The sequence below is a fragment of the Adiantum capillus-veneris genome, chromosome 27 (assembly GCF_014529385.1).
Source record: "Adiantum capillus-veneris isolate H3 chromosome 27, ASM1452938v2, whole genome shotgun sequence".
Lineage (NCBI taxonomy): Eukaryota > Viridiplantae > Streptophyta > Polypodiopsida > Polypodiales > Pteridaceae > Adiantum > Adiantum capillus-veneris.
Window position 1 is genome coordinate 123,019,258 of NC_140957.1, and position 12,694 is coordinate 123,031,951.

Genomic DNA, 12,694 nt, shown 5'->3' on the forward strand with positions numbered 1-12,694 from the left:
ACATTACATATCTAATACTAATGTTTTAGGGATGCCGGAACATCATGGTTCCAATCAACAAACTCCGAAGGCATGGCCAGCTTGCACTTCGAATCCCAATGTACAACTAGAAAGCAATCTACTCAGTGCATCTTCATCGAAGTGTCATTTTGACCCGAGAAAGGTGTCTATGCATAAAACTTCATTGCAAGAAAGATTACGTAACAGTCTACTCAATGATGCACAACTCGCTCTTGCTGAAGTGATTTACTTTTTAGGGAGTGTTATGATGATGGTGGACAGTGAGCATTGGAAGGGAGCATGTAAGAAAATTGGTGAGTTTGAACTAGGGTTTTCACCGTCCACGTACCATGCTATGCAAAATGATCTTTTGGAGAAATGCTATGCTCAAGTAAAAGAACGTGTGAAAAGGGTAATTCTTAGCAATATAGAGCTTTCTGGATGTACTATAGTCAGCGACGACTGGTCCAATGTACAAAGAAAACCACTAATTAATTTAATGATTGTTTCACCTAGAGGCAAAACATTCGTTTGTGCAGTGGATTCACATGGTTCAATTAAGTTTGAGATTTATATTGCTGATGTAATTGGCTCTATGCTAGAGGAAGTGGGTGCTAAACATGTGGTCCAAATTGTGATATAATGCAAAGAATTGCAAAAATGCCAAAAAAATCTTAAAGAGACGGTACCCGCATGTTTTTCCTTCTATTTGCAATACACATGGTTTGAATATTGTATTAAAAGATTGGTACAAAAGTGACGATACCAAGTGGTTTGCCTCTATTGTTGATACTGCTCGTCAGCTTGTGAGATTTATGCTAAAAAAACAGAGAGTATTAGATATTTTTTGATTTCGCATGGCAGTTATGTTAAAACTACTTTGATACACTAGATTTTGCACTCACTTTTATGTTTTTGAGTCTCTTCTTTGAAACAAAGATGCAATCTTAACTACATTTACATGTATGGTATTTCATGACTGGAAGAGCACTTAGAACGAAAAAGTGAAAGAGAAAATCAAAGTCTTGAGGGCAACGCTTACAAAAAGAACTTGGTGGAGTAGTGTGACGGATGCGTATCATGTAATGATGCTTGTTATGTGTCATACACAATCTTGTTCAGAGGGTGTCCAATCTCGGAAAAGTATTGATGCAATGGTGGGATTGTCCAAAGGAGTTTGGTGTCTCCTAAAAAATTAGAGCATTCGGTGGTGGAAAAGCATTGGCATGTTCCATTCTCTCGTTGACAAAGGAAAGTCCTCTTGAATTACTTTCATGCTAGATGGATTGGATCACATACACCATTACACAGTGCTGCTTACATGCTAGATCCTAATACTAGAATATGGACTTGATGTCCAATGTTGAAGTGATTCATGAATTTTACAAACTGGTAAACACTTTCTATGCCAATGTTGATGATTATGTAAGATGCATAAAAGAAACGTTCTCCTTTCCATTGAAAAAAGGTATGTTTTCAAACTCCCTTCTTCAACAAATGGCTAAAGAGTAGCCTGTAAAGTGTGAGCTTTGTCCTAAAGTGTGAGTCAAGGAGAGAAGAGTGGAATTATCCCACATGCTGTGGAGCAAGGCTGTAGAGCTACTTAAATCTCATTTCATGAATGAATAAACATAACTCTATTTTGCACTACATGCTTGTCTATGGTGAGCTTGTGCTAAGCTAAGTCAATGCTCAAGATTGTGTTTATGAGTCCAAGCTAATTCTATCTTGAAACCTAATTCACTTGAGTGGTAATCTTGCTTACACACGCACTCACACACGTTGGGATGGGGGAAATGGGAACACACCCGATACACAAGCTAACTGTCTCTCTATAGCCCAACAGGTATCCAACACCCCAAGCCACACAGAATCACACACATCCGCACACTATCTGTAACTTGCACCAAACAGCCTCACTTACGAGCAACTTCGGCTACACACAATCACCTTTACCGACGCACACACCAATGCACCCATATCTGTAACCACACTCACACCGGGAGACCTCGCAAGCCTCGACCGCATACAAAATCACACTCAATCTGCAACCACAATCAGTCTCTCTCTCTCTCTCTCTCTCTCTCTCTCTCTCTCTCTCTCTCTCTCTCTCTCTCTCTCTCTCTACACACACACACACACCAAAGACCCGGAGCCCCCGCTACCACGGGCACTATGCACGAGATGAGATAAACGAAAAGGTGGAAGCCAAATACCAGATAACTCAACCAAACTATAAACTCAGTTATGAACAGTAAACAAACAAAACTCTAACACAATCTTGATCATTGTCGACTTCGTGGATTGGTGCAATTGGATATCTCTCACACATGATCGTCCCTTCGCATGGCTAAGGCTCTTGACGGCTTCTCCTTCACACACTTGGCAACCCTTGGCTTCCCTTCGATCACGCTGCCCCGTTTGGTGTCCTTGGGCCTCCCCGGCTTGGTCGACAGCAGCCCCTGGCCCGCTCTCTGTAGTCTCCTTGCCATGCCATCTTCTTCATGCACTCCCTTGTACCACCAGCTCCTTGGTGGCTTCTCACCTGCAACCATGACGGCTTTCTCTTCTCAGCAGCGCCATCATCACTTGGTGTCACCACCCTAGGCCACTCTCTTTAGCGTCACCCTCTCCTTCCTCTCTCTTGCCATCCTCGACAGCACTCCCTCATGCAGTCCCCCTCCGTTCCTGGCTTCTGGCAGCCCTTGGTGGCTCCTTTTCCCCCCACACACCAAGTCCCCAAGTGGTGACCCTCCTCCTGCATGCGCCATCCTTCCTCGATTTTTCTTTTTTTGGAACTCTTTGTTAAGTTCTTCTCTAAAAATAGCCAGCATGGCCTCCTTTCCCACGTGAGTATGCTCGGCACAGCTATCGCGAGTTTCGCCTACTTTGATGTCCGAGCTTCACTCTGTGAATGCCAACCCGATCACCAAAAAAGTTGTTCAAAAAGTGTCTGCCGCGGTCGATCATCCTTTCGAGCTCGAATTGACATCCGAATAGTAAACGACCATGAAGCCGCACTTGAATACACAACTGGATAGTCGGGTGTCTTGCAGATACCTCGCTCCGAATCCCATATCATAAACTTTATGGCAGTTGGATCCAGCATCCCTTGCTTCATTTCCAAGCTTGTGATATCAGCCTTTGCTCGTGCCACCTGTGATTGGACGAAACATTGACAGCTATCCACTAGCAAGCGCCCCATCTCGGTGTACCTAGCCCCTAGCACTATCAAGCACTTGCTCAATGTACTTGCCATTTACCTGCAAACCGCCATGCATGGACTTCTTGCATCTCCATTGGTCGACACAAGTGGGCTGCACCATCATTGCCCAACCCCTCGTTGAGCATTCATGCTGAACCGTAGTATTATTTAGATAAGATATCAGTGCATAAGAAGAGAAATGATAGATACTATGTACAAGAAGCATCAGATAGATAAAGAGAGATATTCATTTGCTATAAAACCCGCCTGGGTCAAATGGAAAGCCATAGGCTCTCCCAATTGTAAAGAAGCTTCTTCCAGGATAAAAAATATAGCTTTGATCATCGTCATCCGTCATTAAAACATAGGAAAGTATTCTCTGCTTTGCACCTGTAACTTTGTCAGCCAACCAGTCGTGTAGGCCTTCATAGCACCACTGTTCAAAAAGTTGTATACATGGACCATCTCCACGCCCAAAACAAACATGCACACCCAGCATATCTTCTGCATCCTGTGTCTCCCAGCCATTGTGGAGAGAGATCTCCATAGCATCATTGTCTTTAAGCAAGGCAACCTCATGTGTAGGCTCTTCAAGTGGTACTAGAGCAGGCACACAGCCTCGCATATCCTGTATCCTCGCCATAGCTTTAGCAACAAAAACCTGCGACGTGTCATCAACATCGACCACTAGATCATCGAACCCCCAGTCTTCTTCCTCAACGCACTCTTCTTCAGTCAACATGGCCTGACCATCACAAGGCACGAGAGAGGGTTGCCTAACCCCCTGGTCTTCGCACATTGGCTCTTCACCTGCAACCTGCTGTTCTTTGACCCAATTATTGACATACATAACATCATAGGTCTCATACCTTGAGAAAGCAGACTCCGTTTCCCATGTGCTATCCGTATCCAAGGCACTACTGCTATAGCTCGAACACAGCTCGGCTTTCTCCCCAAAACTCACCGACTTTGGCACTTCAGCTATCTTCTCCACTGCTTGCTTTTCAGAAGGCACCTGGTCAAGCACATCAGGTGGCACTTGGTAGACTTCTCAGCTCCTGAGGCATCATGGGTCCACATGATATTGTCTCTGCTCTGTCATCACACCTACCCGCTGCTACCACATGTACATCAACAAAAGGTCGAATTACCTGAGCCTCTTCCCTAACAATTGGCCTTGACACCAATGAACTCGCAAGAATCCTCTTTGCCTGCTGCTTCTTTAAAAGCTTCTTCGTCCTGCTCTGTGCGTAGGCTACTGCCTCCTCGTATGTGCACGGTCCATCTATCTCGACTTTATCTCGAACTTTGACATGCAAGCAGTCCATAAACTTGGTCAACTCGACTTTATCTCGAACTTTGACATGCAAGCAGTCCATAAACTTGGTCATCTCGACTTTATCTCGAACTTTGACATGCAAGCAGTCCATAAACTTTGACATGCAAGCAGTCCATAAACTTGGTCAACTTCAAATAATCGGCATTCTCTACAGCAGTTACCTTGACCAACTTGCTCCATATGGCCTCGAACTCCCACACGAATGCTCGAAAATCACCGTCAAGGCTTTGCTTTAGGTCGTCCATCATCTGCTTCACTTCACTCCACTGTGGGTTGACGACATAACGGCTTCGGAATGCCACTTCCAATGTACCCCAATCCAACTTTTCTTCAGCCTGCAAGCTCTCATACCATACCTTTGCTTTACCACGAACCAGGAGCGGGAAAGCTTGGGCCACTCCCTCTTCTCTTGACAGGCCGCTCTCCAGCAGGAAAAGGCCGTAGTCTTGCAGCCAAACCTCAGCATCTTCAACACCTGTAAAAGTAGGGAAGCCCGACCACATCTTTCTTAGCAGCCTTGTTCTTTGAGCCTGGAAACACCGCAACATCGTCTTCGACTTCACCAAGGAGCAATCAGTAGCTCCTCAGTGGGGGCACCACTGATGGGATGGGGGAAATGGGAACACACCCGATACACAAGCTAACTGCCTCTCTATAGCCCAGCAGGTATCCAACACCCCAAGCCACACAGAATCACACACATCCGCACACTATCTGTAACTTGCACCAAACAGCCTCGCTTACGAGCAACTTCGGCTACACACAATCACCTTTACGACGCATACACCAATGCACCCATATCTGTAACCACACTCACACCGGGAGACCTCGCAAGCCTCGACCGCATACAAAATCACACTCAGTCTGCAACCACAATCAGTCTCTCTCTCTCTCTCTCTCTCTCTCTCTCTCTCTCTCTCTCTCTCTCTCTCTCTCTCTCTCTCTCTCTGTGCACACACACACCAAAGACCTGGAGCCACCACTACCACGGGCACTATGCCCGAGATGAGATAAACGAAAAGGTGGAAGCCAAATACCAGATAACTCAACCAAACTATAAACTCAGTTATGCACAGTAAACAAACAAAACTCTAACACAATCTTGATCATTGTCGATTTCGTGGATTGGTGCAATTGGATATCTCTCACACATGGTCGTCCCTTCGCATGGCTAAGGCTCTTGACGGCTTCTCCTTCACACACTTGGCAACCCTTGGCTTCCCTTCAATCACGCTGCCCCGTTTGGTGTCCTTGGGCCTCCCCGGCTTGGTCGACAGCAGCCCCTGGCCCGCTCTCTGTAGTCTCCTGGCCATGCCATCTTCTTCATGCACTCCCTTGTACCACCAGCTCCTTGGCGGCTTCTCACCTGCAACCATGACGGCTTTCTCCTCTCAGCATCGCCATCATCACCTGGTGTCACCGCCCTAGGCCACTCTCTTTAGCGTCACTCTCTCCTTCCTCTGTCTTGCCATCCTCGGCAACACTCCCTCATGCAGTCCCCTTCCATTCCTGGCTTCTGGAAGCCCTTGGCGGCTCCTTTTTCCCCCACACACCAAGTCCCCAAGTGGCGACCCTCCTCCTGCATGCGCCATCCTTCCTAGGTTTTTCTTTTTTTGGAACTCTTTGTTCAGTTCTTCTCTAAAAATAGCCAGCATGGCCTCCTTTCCCACGTGAGTATGCTCGGCACAGCTATCGCGAGTTTCGCCTACTTTGATGTCCGAGCTTCACTCTGTGAATGCCAATCCGATCACCAAAAAAGTTGTTCAAAAAGTGTCTGCCGCGGTCGATCATCCTTTCGAGCTCGAATTGACATCCGAATAGTAAACGACCATGAAGCCGCACTCGAATACATACAAATTTTGACTCCGCTAACCTTGATGCCCGATCCGACATACACATCATAGCACCGTCCGCCTTCCAAGTCTTGAGAACCACAAATGATCTATACAATGTCGCATTTGGCATACACAACTCGATAGTCGGGTGTCTTGCAGATACCTCGCTCCGAATCCCATATCATAAACTTTATGGCAGTTGGATCCAACATCCCTTGCTTCATTTCCAAGCTTGTGATATCAGACTTTGCTCCTGCCACCTGCGAGGACAAAACACTGACAGTTATCCACTAGCAAGAGCCCCATCTCGGTGTACCTAGCCCCTAGCACTATCAAGCACTTGCTCAATGTACCTGCCATTTACCTGCAAACTGCCATGCATGGACTTCTTGAATCTCCATGGGTCGACACAGTCGGGCTGCACCAACGTGCACTATGTTTCTCTTTCATCCACCCTAGGTAGCACGATCCCATTTCTAACATAGCCTGCATGGAAATGGTGGAGAACACTATGCTTTGTTGCATAAGCTTACGATAAAGGTTTTAATCCAGTGTTCTTTGAATTCAAGCTCAAAAAGAAATTAGAGCATGCACAAATATATTCACAGCACCGCAATCGACTTCATGTAGATCGAACAGATAAACTTGGTTACATATTTTGCAATGAAATTTTTTTGTGGCACATTGAAAGCAAAGAATATGAAAAAGATATATGGATCTATGATTGTGATGATGCACTATGACATTTGGAGCACATTACCGCTCAGATAGACGCACAAAAACAAAGGAAAAGTTCAAGTCAAAAAATCTCGGAGGCGGTAATGCTAGAGTTAATGCTCGCAATAATGGTCCTTCAGCAATGCACGCGGTATTCGGCCTGGCTATATTTCCGCGCTTATTTCCGCTGGCGTTACAACACGTATTACCGCAAGCATTACCGCACACGCGAGTATTTAAAAAAAAAAGCAGATGACCATTTGGATGGTCCTTGGTAGGACCCATCCACATGGTCATTTGCCTTTTTTTTCCTATATATTTAATAAATGAAAAAACAAAAATTTCATTGCACAAAAACTTTGGGCCAAAATCAAATGTTTAATTATGTTGGAGAAACTGTTCATTACAAAATTGCCCAAATAGGCGATGCATGGCGGCTATACAACCGTGGCCAAAAGAAGACTTTGGGCCAAAATCAAGTGTTTAATTATATTGGATATTACAAAATTGCCCAAATAGGCGATACATGGGGACTATACAACTGTGGCCAAAAGAAGACGGGCCCAAAAACACTCGGAGGATTGAGCTACTCGGATCCTGGGACCTCTCGAGGGACTCCCTGACTCGGGAAAAGAAAAAAACAACAAAACCTTTACTTAATACAAATGGATACATAATTCTGCATGCACTCATTTTAAAAAAGTTCACACTTACAGGCTGTAGTGTACGACATGCATTTTCAAATTCTTCGCATTGATTTTATTGTTTTCATACAGCCAGCACCATGTCTGATATTCGGAGTGGCTCTCTCTGTATCTCTAGATCTCTCGGCTTGGGCGGGTCATAGTAATATTTTTCTATATATCAATTAAAAAATATCACAAACCTAACCTTATTACCACAAATTAAATCAATTCAAGTGAAAATACGCGCACTCACAAATTTATCTTTCCATGCTGCTTTTCCGTCCGAGCCGTAATGCGTGGGCGTTTGCTGCGCCCTCGCCTCCACCTGCCGAGTGTGCGCCCTAGCACCTGCCGCTCTCTCGTCCTCCAGTTCGCCCTGGGCTTTCTCCCACTCCTCGTCATGAACATTTCCAGGGCGATAGTTGTGACCCTCAGATTCAAATGTTCGCTTTGCTGCCCTCCGCACACTGGACTCCTTATTTTTCAAGAAATTCTTGACGTACTCCTTGAGCCACTGCCTGGAGAACTCTTCCACTTCCGGATTAGGGAACCGCATGAGCAATGTCGTGTGAATGTACGTCAAGTCGACTGGGTCCTGATCTTTGAAAGATTTAAAGCAATCTTGGTATGTCGAGTGTATCAGCTCGTTAAGGTGCCCTCAAAATGTCCTCCCCAAAGAGGAGCCTAGATCCACCTCCCCCCCTTTGATGTATATAATAGTAGTAGCCACGAGCGTCCGGGGCGGGTGCATCGTGGTCCTCATCCTCATGTGGAGCTCCAAGGGGTGAGCGAGGAGGTCGGGGTGTAAGAGGAGGTGAATCTGTAGCACTGCCCCCTCCACCACCAAAGCAGCACGAGCCACTACCTCGACGAGAGCGTGAGCCACCACTACGAGAAGAGAGTTGGCCACACGAAGAGTGCTGGCCCAAGCCCGAACCACTGGGTGGTGTAGGCGACGGATAACTTGACGGTGCGGGGATGGATCGCTGCGAATGCAAGGTGGAGGGAGGTGTGGGTGACGGGAAAGTGGAGGGTAAGATGGAGGGAGGCGCTGTGGGAGGCACACTCTGCATGATCGGAGTGCCGACGCTCGGTGCGCAAGCGGTGAGAGTCCATAGGCAACCAACTGTGCAGGTGTGTACCGCCCTAGAAGACTCTGCTGCGAGGATAGCCACTCTGCCTAGGCGCTGTATGCCCTCTCGAGGTCGGGGTCATGTATTGCATCTCGGAACCATCGAAAGCCGAAGGACGATTGTGGTTGGTGGGAGGAAGACTGCGAGTAGTAAGCATCACAAGCGTCCTCGTAAGAGAGGCCCTCGGCGAGAAAGTCCTCTATGGATCGATAGCCGGGCGTGGAAGAGGATTCCATATCCTACAATTTCACAAAAAAAGGGACCCTAATTAACATTGGATTCTAGTTAAAGTGAGATTCTTTATTGCATAGGATTCCTCCCTGCATAGGATTCCTTTTATCTCCTAGTTAAGAAATGGTTTGTGTGCTTATTTTTCTGCATCCATTTAGAGTGTGTGTGTGTGTGATTCTAATTAATCTATTGTGTGTGCGCGTTAGTGTGTGGCAAAGAAATTAATCTAGTGTGTGTGTGTTGGACGTTAATCTACCGTTGGGCTTCTCGGTGACCATTGGGGTCTCAATCAACATCATCGCACACCCACATGGAGGTATGTTTTGGTATACTTGTAACGCATGCACACTAATGCAAGCGTTAGTGTGTGCTTGTAACGCATGCACACACTAATGCTTGCATAAGTGTGTGCTTATGCACAAATTAGTGTGTGAAACACACCAATGCATGCACACACACACACACTAATCTAAGCATTAGTGTGTGCTTGTAATGCATGCACACACTAATGCTCGCATTAGTGTGTGCGTGCATTAGTGTGTTTTCACACTAATTAGTGTGTGCATGCATTAGTGTGTTTTCACACACTAATTAGTTCACAAGCACACACTAATGCAAGCATTAGTGTGTTTTCACACACTAATTTGTGCCCAAGCACACACTAATGCAAGCGTTAGTGTGTGCATACCTCTTTAATGCTCAATGCTCACAATAGTGTGTGCTTGTGCATGCATTAGTGTGTAGACACACTAATTTGTGCACAAGCACACACTAATGCAAGCATTAGTGTGTGTGTTGCAAGCATTAGTGTGTGTGTGTGTGTGTATAATGCATGCACACACTAATGCGGGCATTAGTGTGTGATTGTGCACAAAATAGTGTGTGAAAACACACTAATTTGTGCACAATTACACACTAATGCAAGCATTAGTGTGTGCATGCGTTACAAGCACACAGTGTATAATGCTTGCATTAGTATTAGTGTGTGCATGCATTATACACTGTGTGCTTGTAACTCATGCACACACTAATGCGGGCATTAGTGATTGATTGTGCACAAAATAGTGTGTAAAAACACATTAATTTGTGCACAATCACACACTAATGCAAGCATTAGTGTGTGTGTGTATAATGCTTGCACACACTAATGCTTGCATTAGGGTGTGCTTGTAACGCATGCAAGCACTAATGCAAGCATTAGTGTGTGTATAATGCATGCACACACTAATGCTTGAATTAGTGTGTGATTGTGCGAAAATTAGTGTGCGTGTGTGCGTGTGTGTACAATGTGTGTGTGCATGTGTGTGCATGTTAGTGCATGTGTGTGTGTGTGTGTGCAATGTGTATGCATTGTGTGTGTGTGTGTGTGTAGAAGAACGAGAAGAAAGAGAGAGAGTTCGAGCACTTACAGTCGTGACCTGGATCGCTTGGATATGGTGGGGATGGAGATGAAGAGAGTAATAGAGCTTGGAGATGGAGAGGGAGAAGGAGAGAGAGCTTGGAGATGGATAGGGAAACATGCCCGCGCAGAGAAGGAGCTCGTTTTTGAATTTTTGGCATTCAATTTTGCGGGGGCACGTAGGTGCCCCCTTTATATAGAAAACTTTGCTGGAAATTTTACAGCGTGTATTACCGCGTCCGCTCCCGCGTGGATTACCGCGTGTATTACCGCAAAAATCTCTGATGAGACATTAAGGTTACGTCGATTGGATGACCTCTTGTACCCACCTCTTTACCTTACAGTCCTCTCTATCTTTAATGAGTGTAAGTCATGTCAGTACCAACATTCTTGATTCTTCTTTTTCTTATTTTATTTTTTCTTATTTAGTGTGTGGTCGTGTGTGCAGGTCAATTGGGATGACGTGGGTCCGCCGGTTGGCACGGAACGAACTCGATGGTTGAGCGAGCGACTACCATGTCCATGTACGCGATGTAAGCGTGCGATTGCACGGCTTCGGCGTATATTCTTGGCTCACGTGGATGATTATGGACTATGGGACGATCCGAGAAAACGCGCTCGAATGGAAACTAGCGATCCGAGGGTTTTGGCATCCATTGATGTTGCTCCCCATTGGAGTGTGATCGGGGGTGGAGGCGGGAGGAGGACGGAAGAGCGATTGCGCCAGAAAGCAGTCATGAGAGGGGGGTCACACCCGCCGTCCGATGTGGGTGGGTCCACACGAGCGCATGCGCATCCTATATCCACCACATATGGGGATCTCCCCACCACCCCACCCCACATGGAGGTGGAGGAAGATCATTTGCACAATATGGTTGAGGATCTTCTTGCACATGAGGCGGAGAATGAGTGTGAGCCTGAGTGTGCATGTGAAGAAGCCGCCCAAAAAACCAAAGATTCATTGCTAGAGGCAGCACACACCTCTCTTTACGAGGGATGCTCCTACTCCATATTACGAGCGTCTCTTGAGATCTTGAATATTCAAGCAATGTTTGGATGGAGCAATGTAGGGGTCGATGCACTATTGAGGTACGTTTAAGTGTTGTAAGTGTTAGTTGTGAGTTTTTTTTGTGGTTATATGCAATAAAGAGTGTTCTTTAATTATGTCATAGGCTATTAGGCAAGATGATGCCTAAAGGCAATCATCTTCCAGAAAATCGAAGGAAGGCACGACAAGTGGTGATAGGGCTTGGGATGGACTATGATCCCATACATGCATGTGTCAATGATTGCGTGCTATTCCGCAATGAACATGCAGGGGTTGATGCTTGCCCCGAGTGTGGAGAATCAAGGTACAAAGAGGGAATGCAAGGAGCCACAATACCTCGCAAGGTTCTTCGTCATTTCCCCCTCATTCCCCGCATCAAGCACATGTTCAACACCAAAGGAACAAGCGAGCTTCTTACATGGCATATGACAAATCGCTCCATCGATGGGGTTATCTCTCTTCTAGTCCCAGGAAAACACAAGGTGAAGAACATGGATGTATATTTAGCATCTTCAAGAGCTATGGAACGGCATATATGTTTTTGATGTATCAAGACCACTTGGTGATCGGCGCACAATGATCAAGTGCATTCTCATGTGGACCATGCATGATTATCCCGGGCTTGGAGAGATTTCTGGTAAGCTTATACTTTGTGATGCTCTTTAATGTCTTTGCATTGGTCACTTATATGCGGTTATGTCTTTTGTTTTTGTAGGACTATCGACATCTGGACATAGTGCATGCCCAACTTGTGGACCCTCACTCGTGACAGAGAGACCCGCTCTACTTGGTAAGGTGATCTACCCCAATAACCATCGCTTTTTGCCGCCCACACATCGATCTTATGCTCCACCGTGCAATGGGATGGAGCCACTCCATTGGACCATGGCCGATTGGGCAAGACATTGGAACGAGCATCACAACACATTGCCTCCTCCCAATGATCTACCTAGGGGTATGTCTAGGTACTCTATTTTCTTATCACTACCCTATTGGGCTTCATTGAAAATCCAACACCTATTGGATCCAATGCATGTGTTCAATAATGTTGGGCAAGCTATATGGGATCACATAGTAGGCAAGAAAGATTCATTGGGGGCT

General features: G+C 45.9%; 1 pseudogene; it reads right to left on the reverse strand.

Annotated features, from left to right (window-relative positions):
- Window positions 1-3,452: 3,452 nt before the first annotated feature.
- LOC147422689 (uncharacterized) lies at window positions 3,453-5,047 on the reverse strand (annotated as a pseudogene).
- Window positions 5,048-12,694: the final 7,647 nt, after the last annotated feature.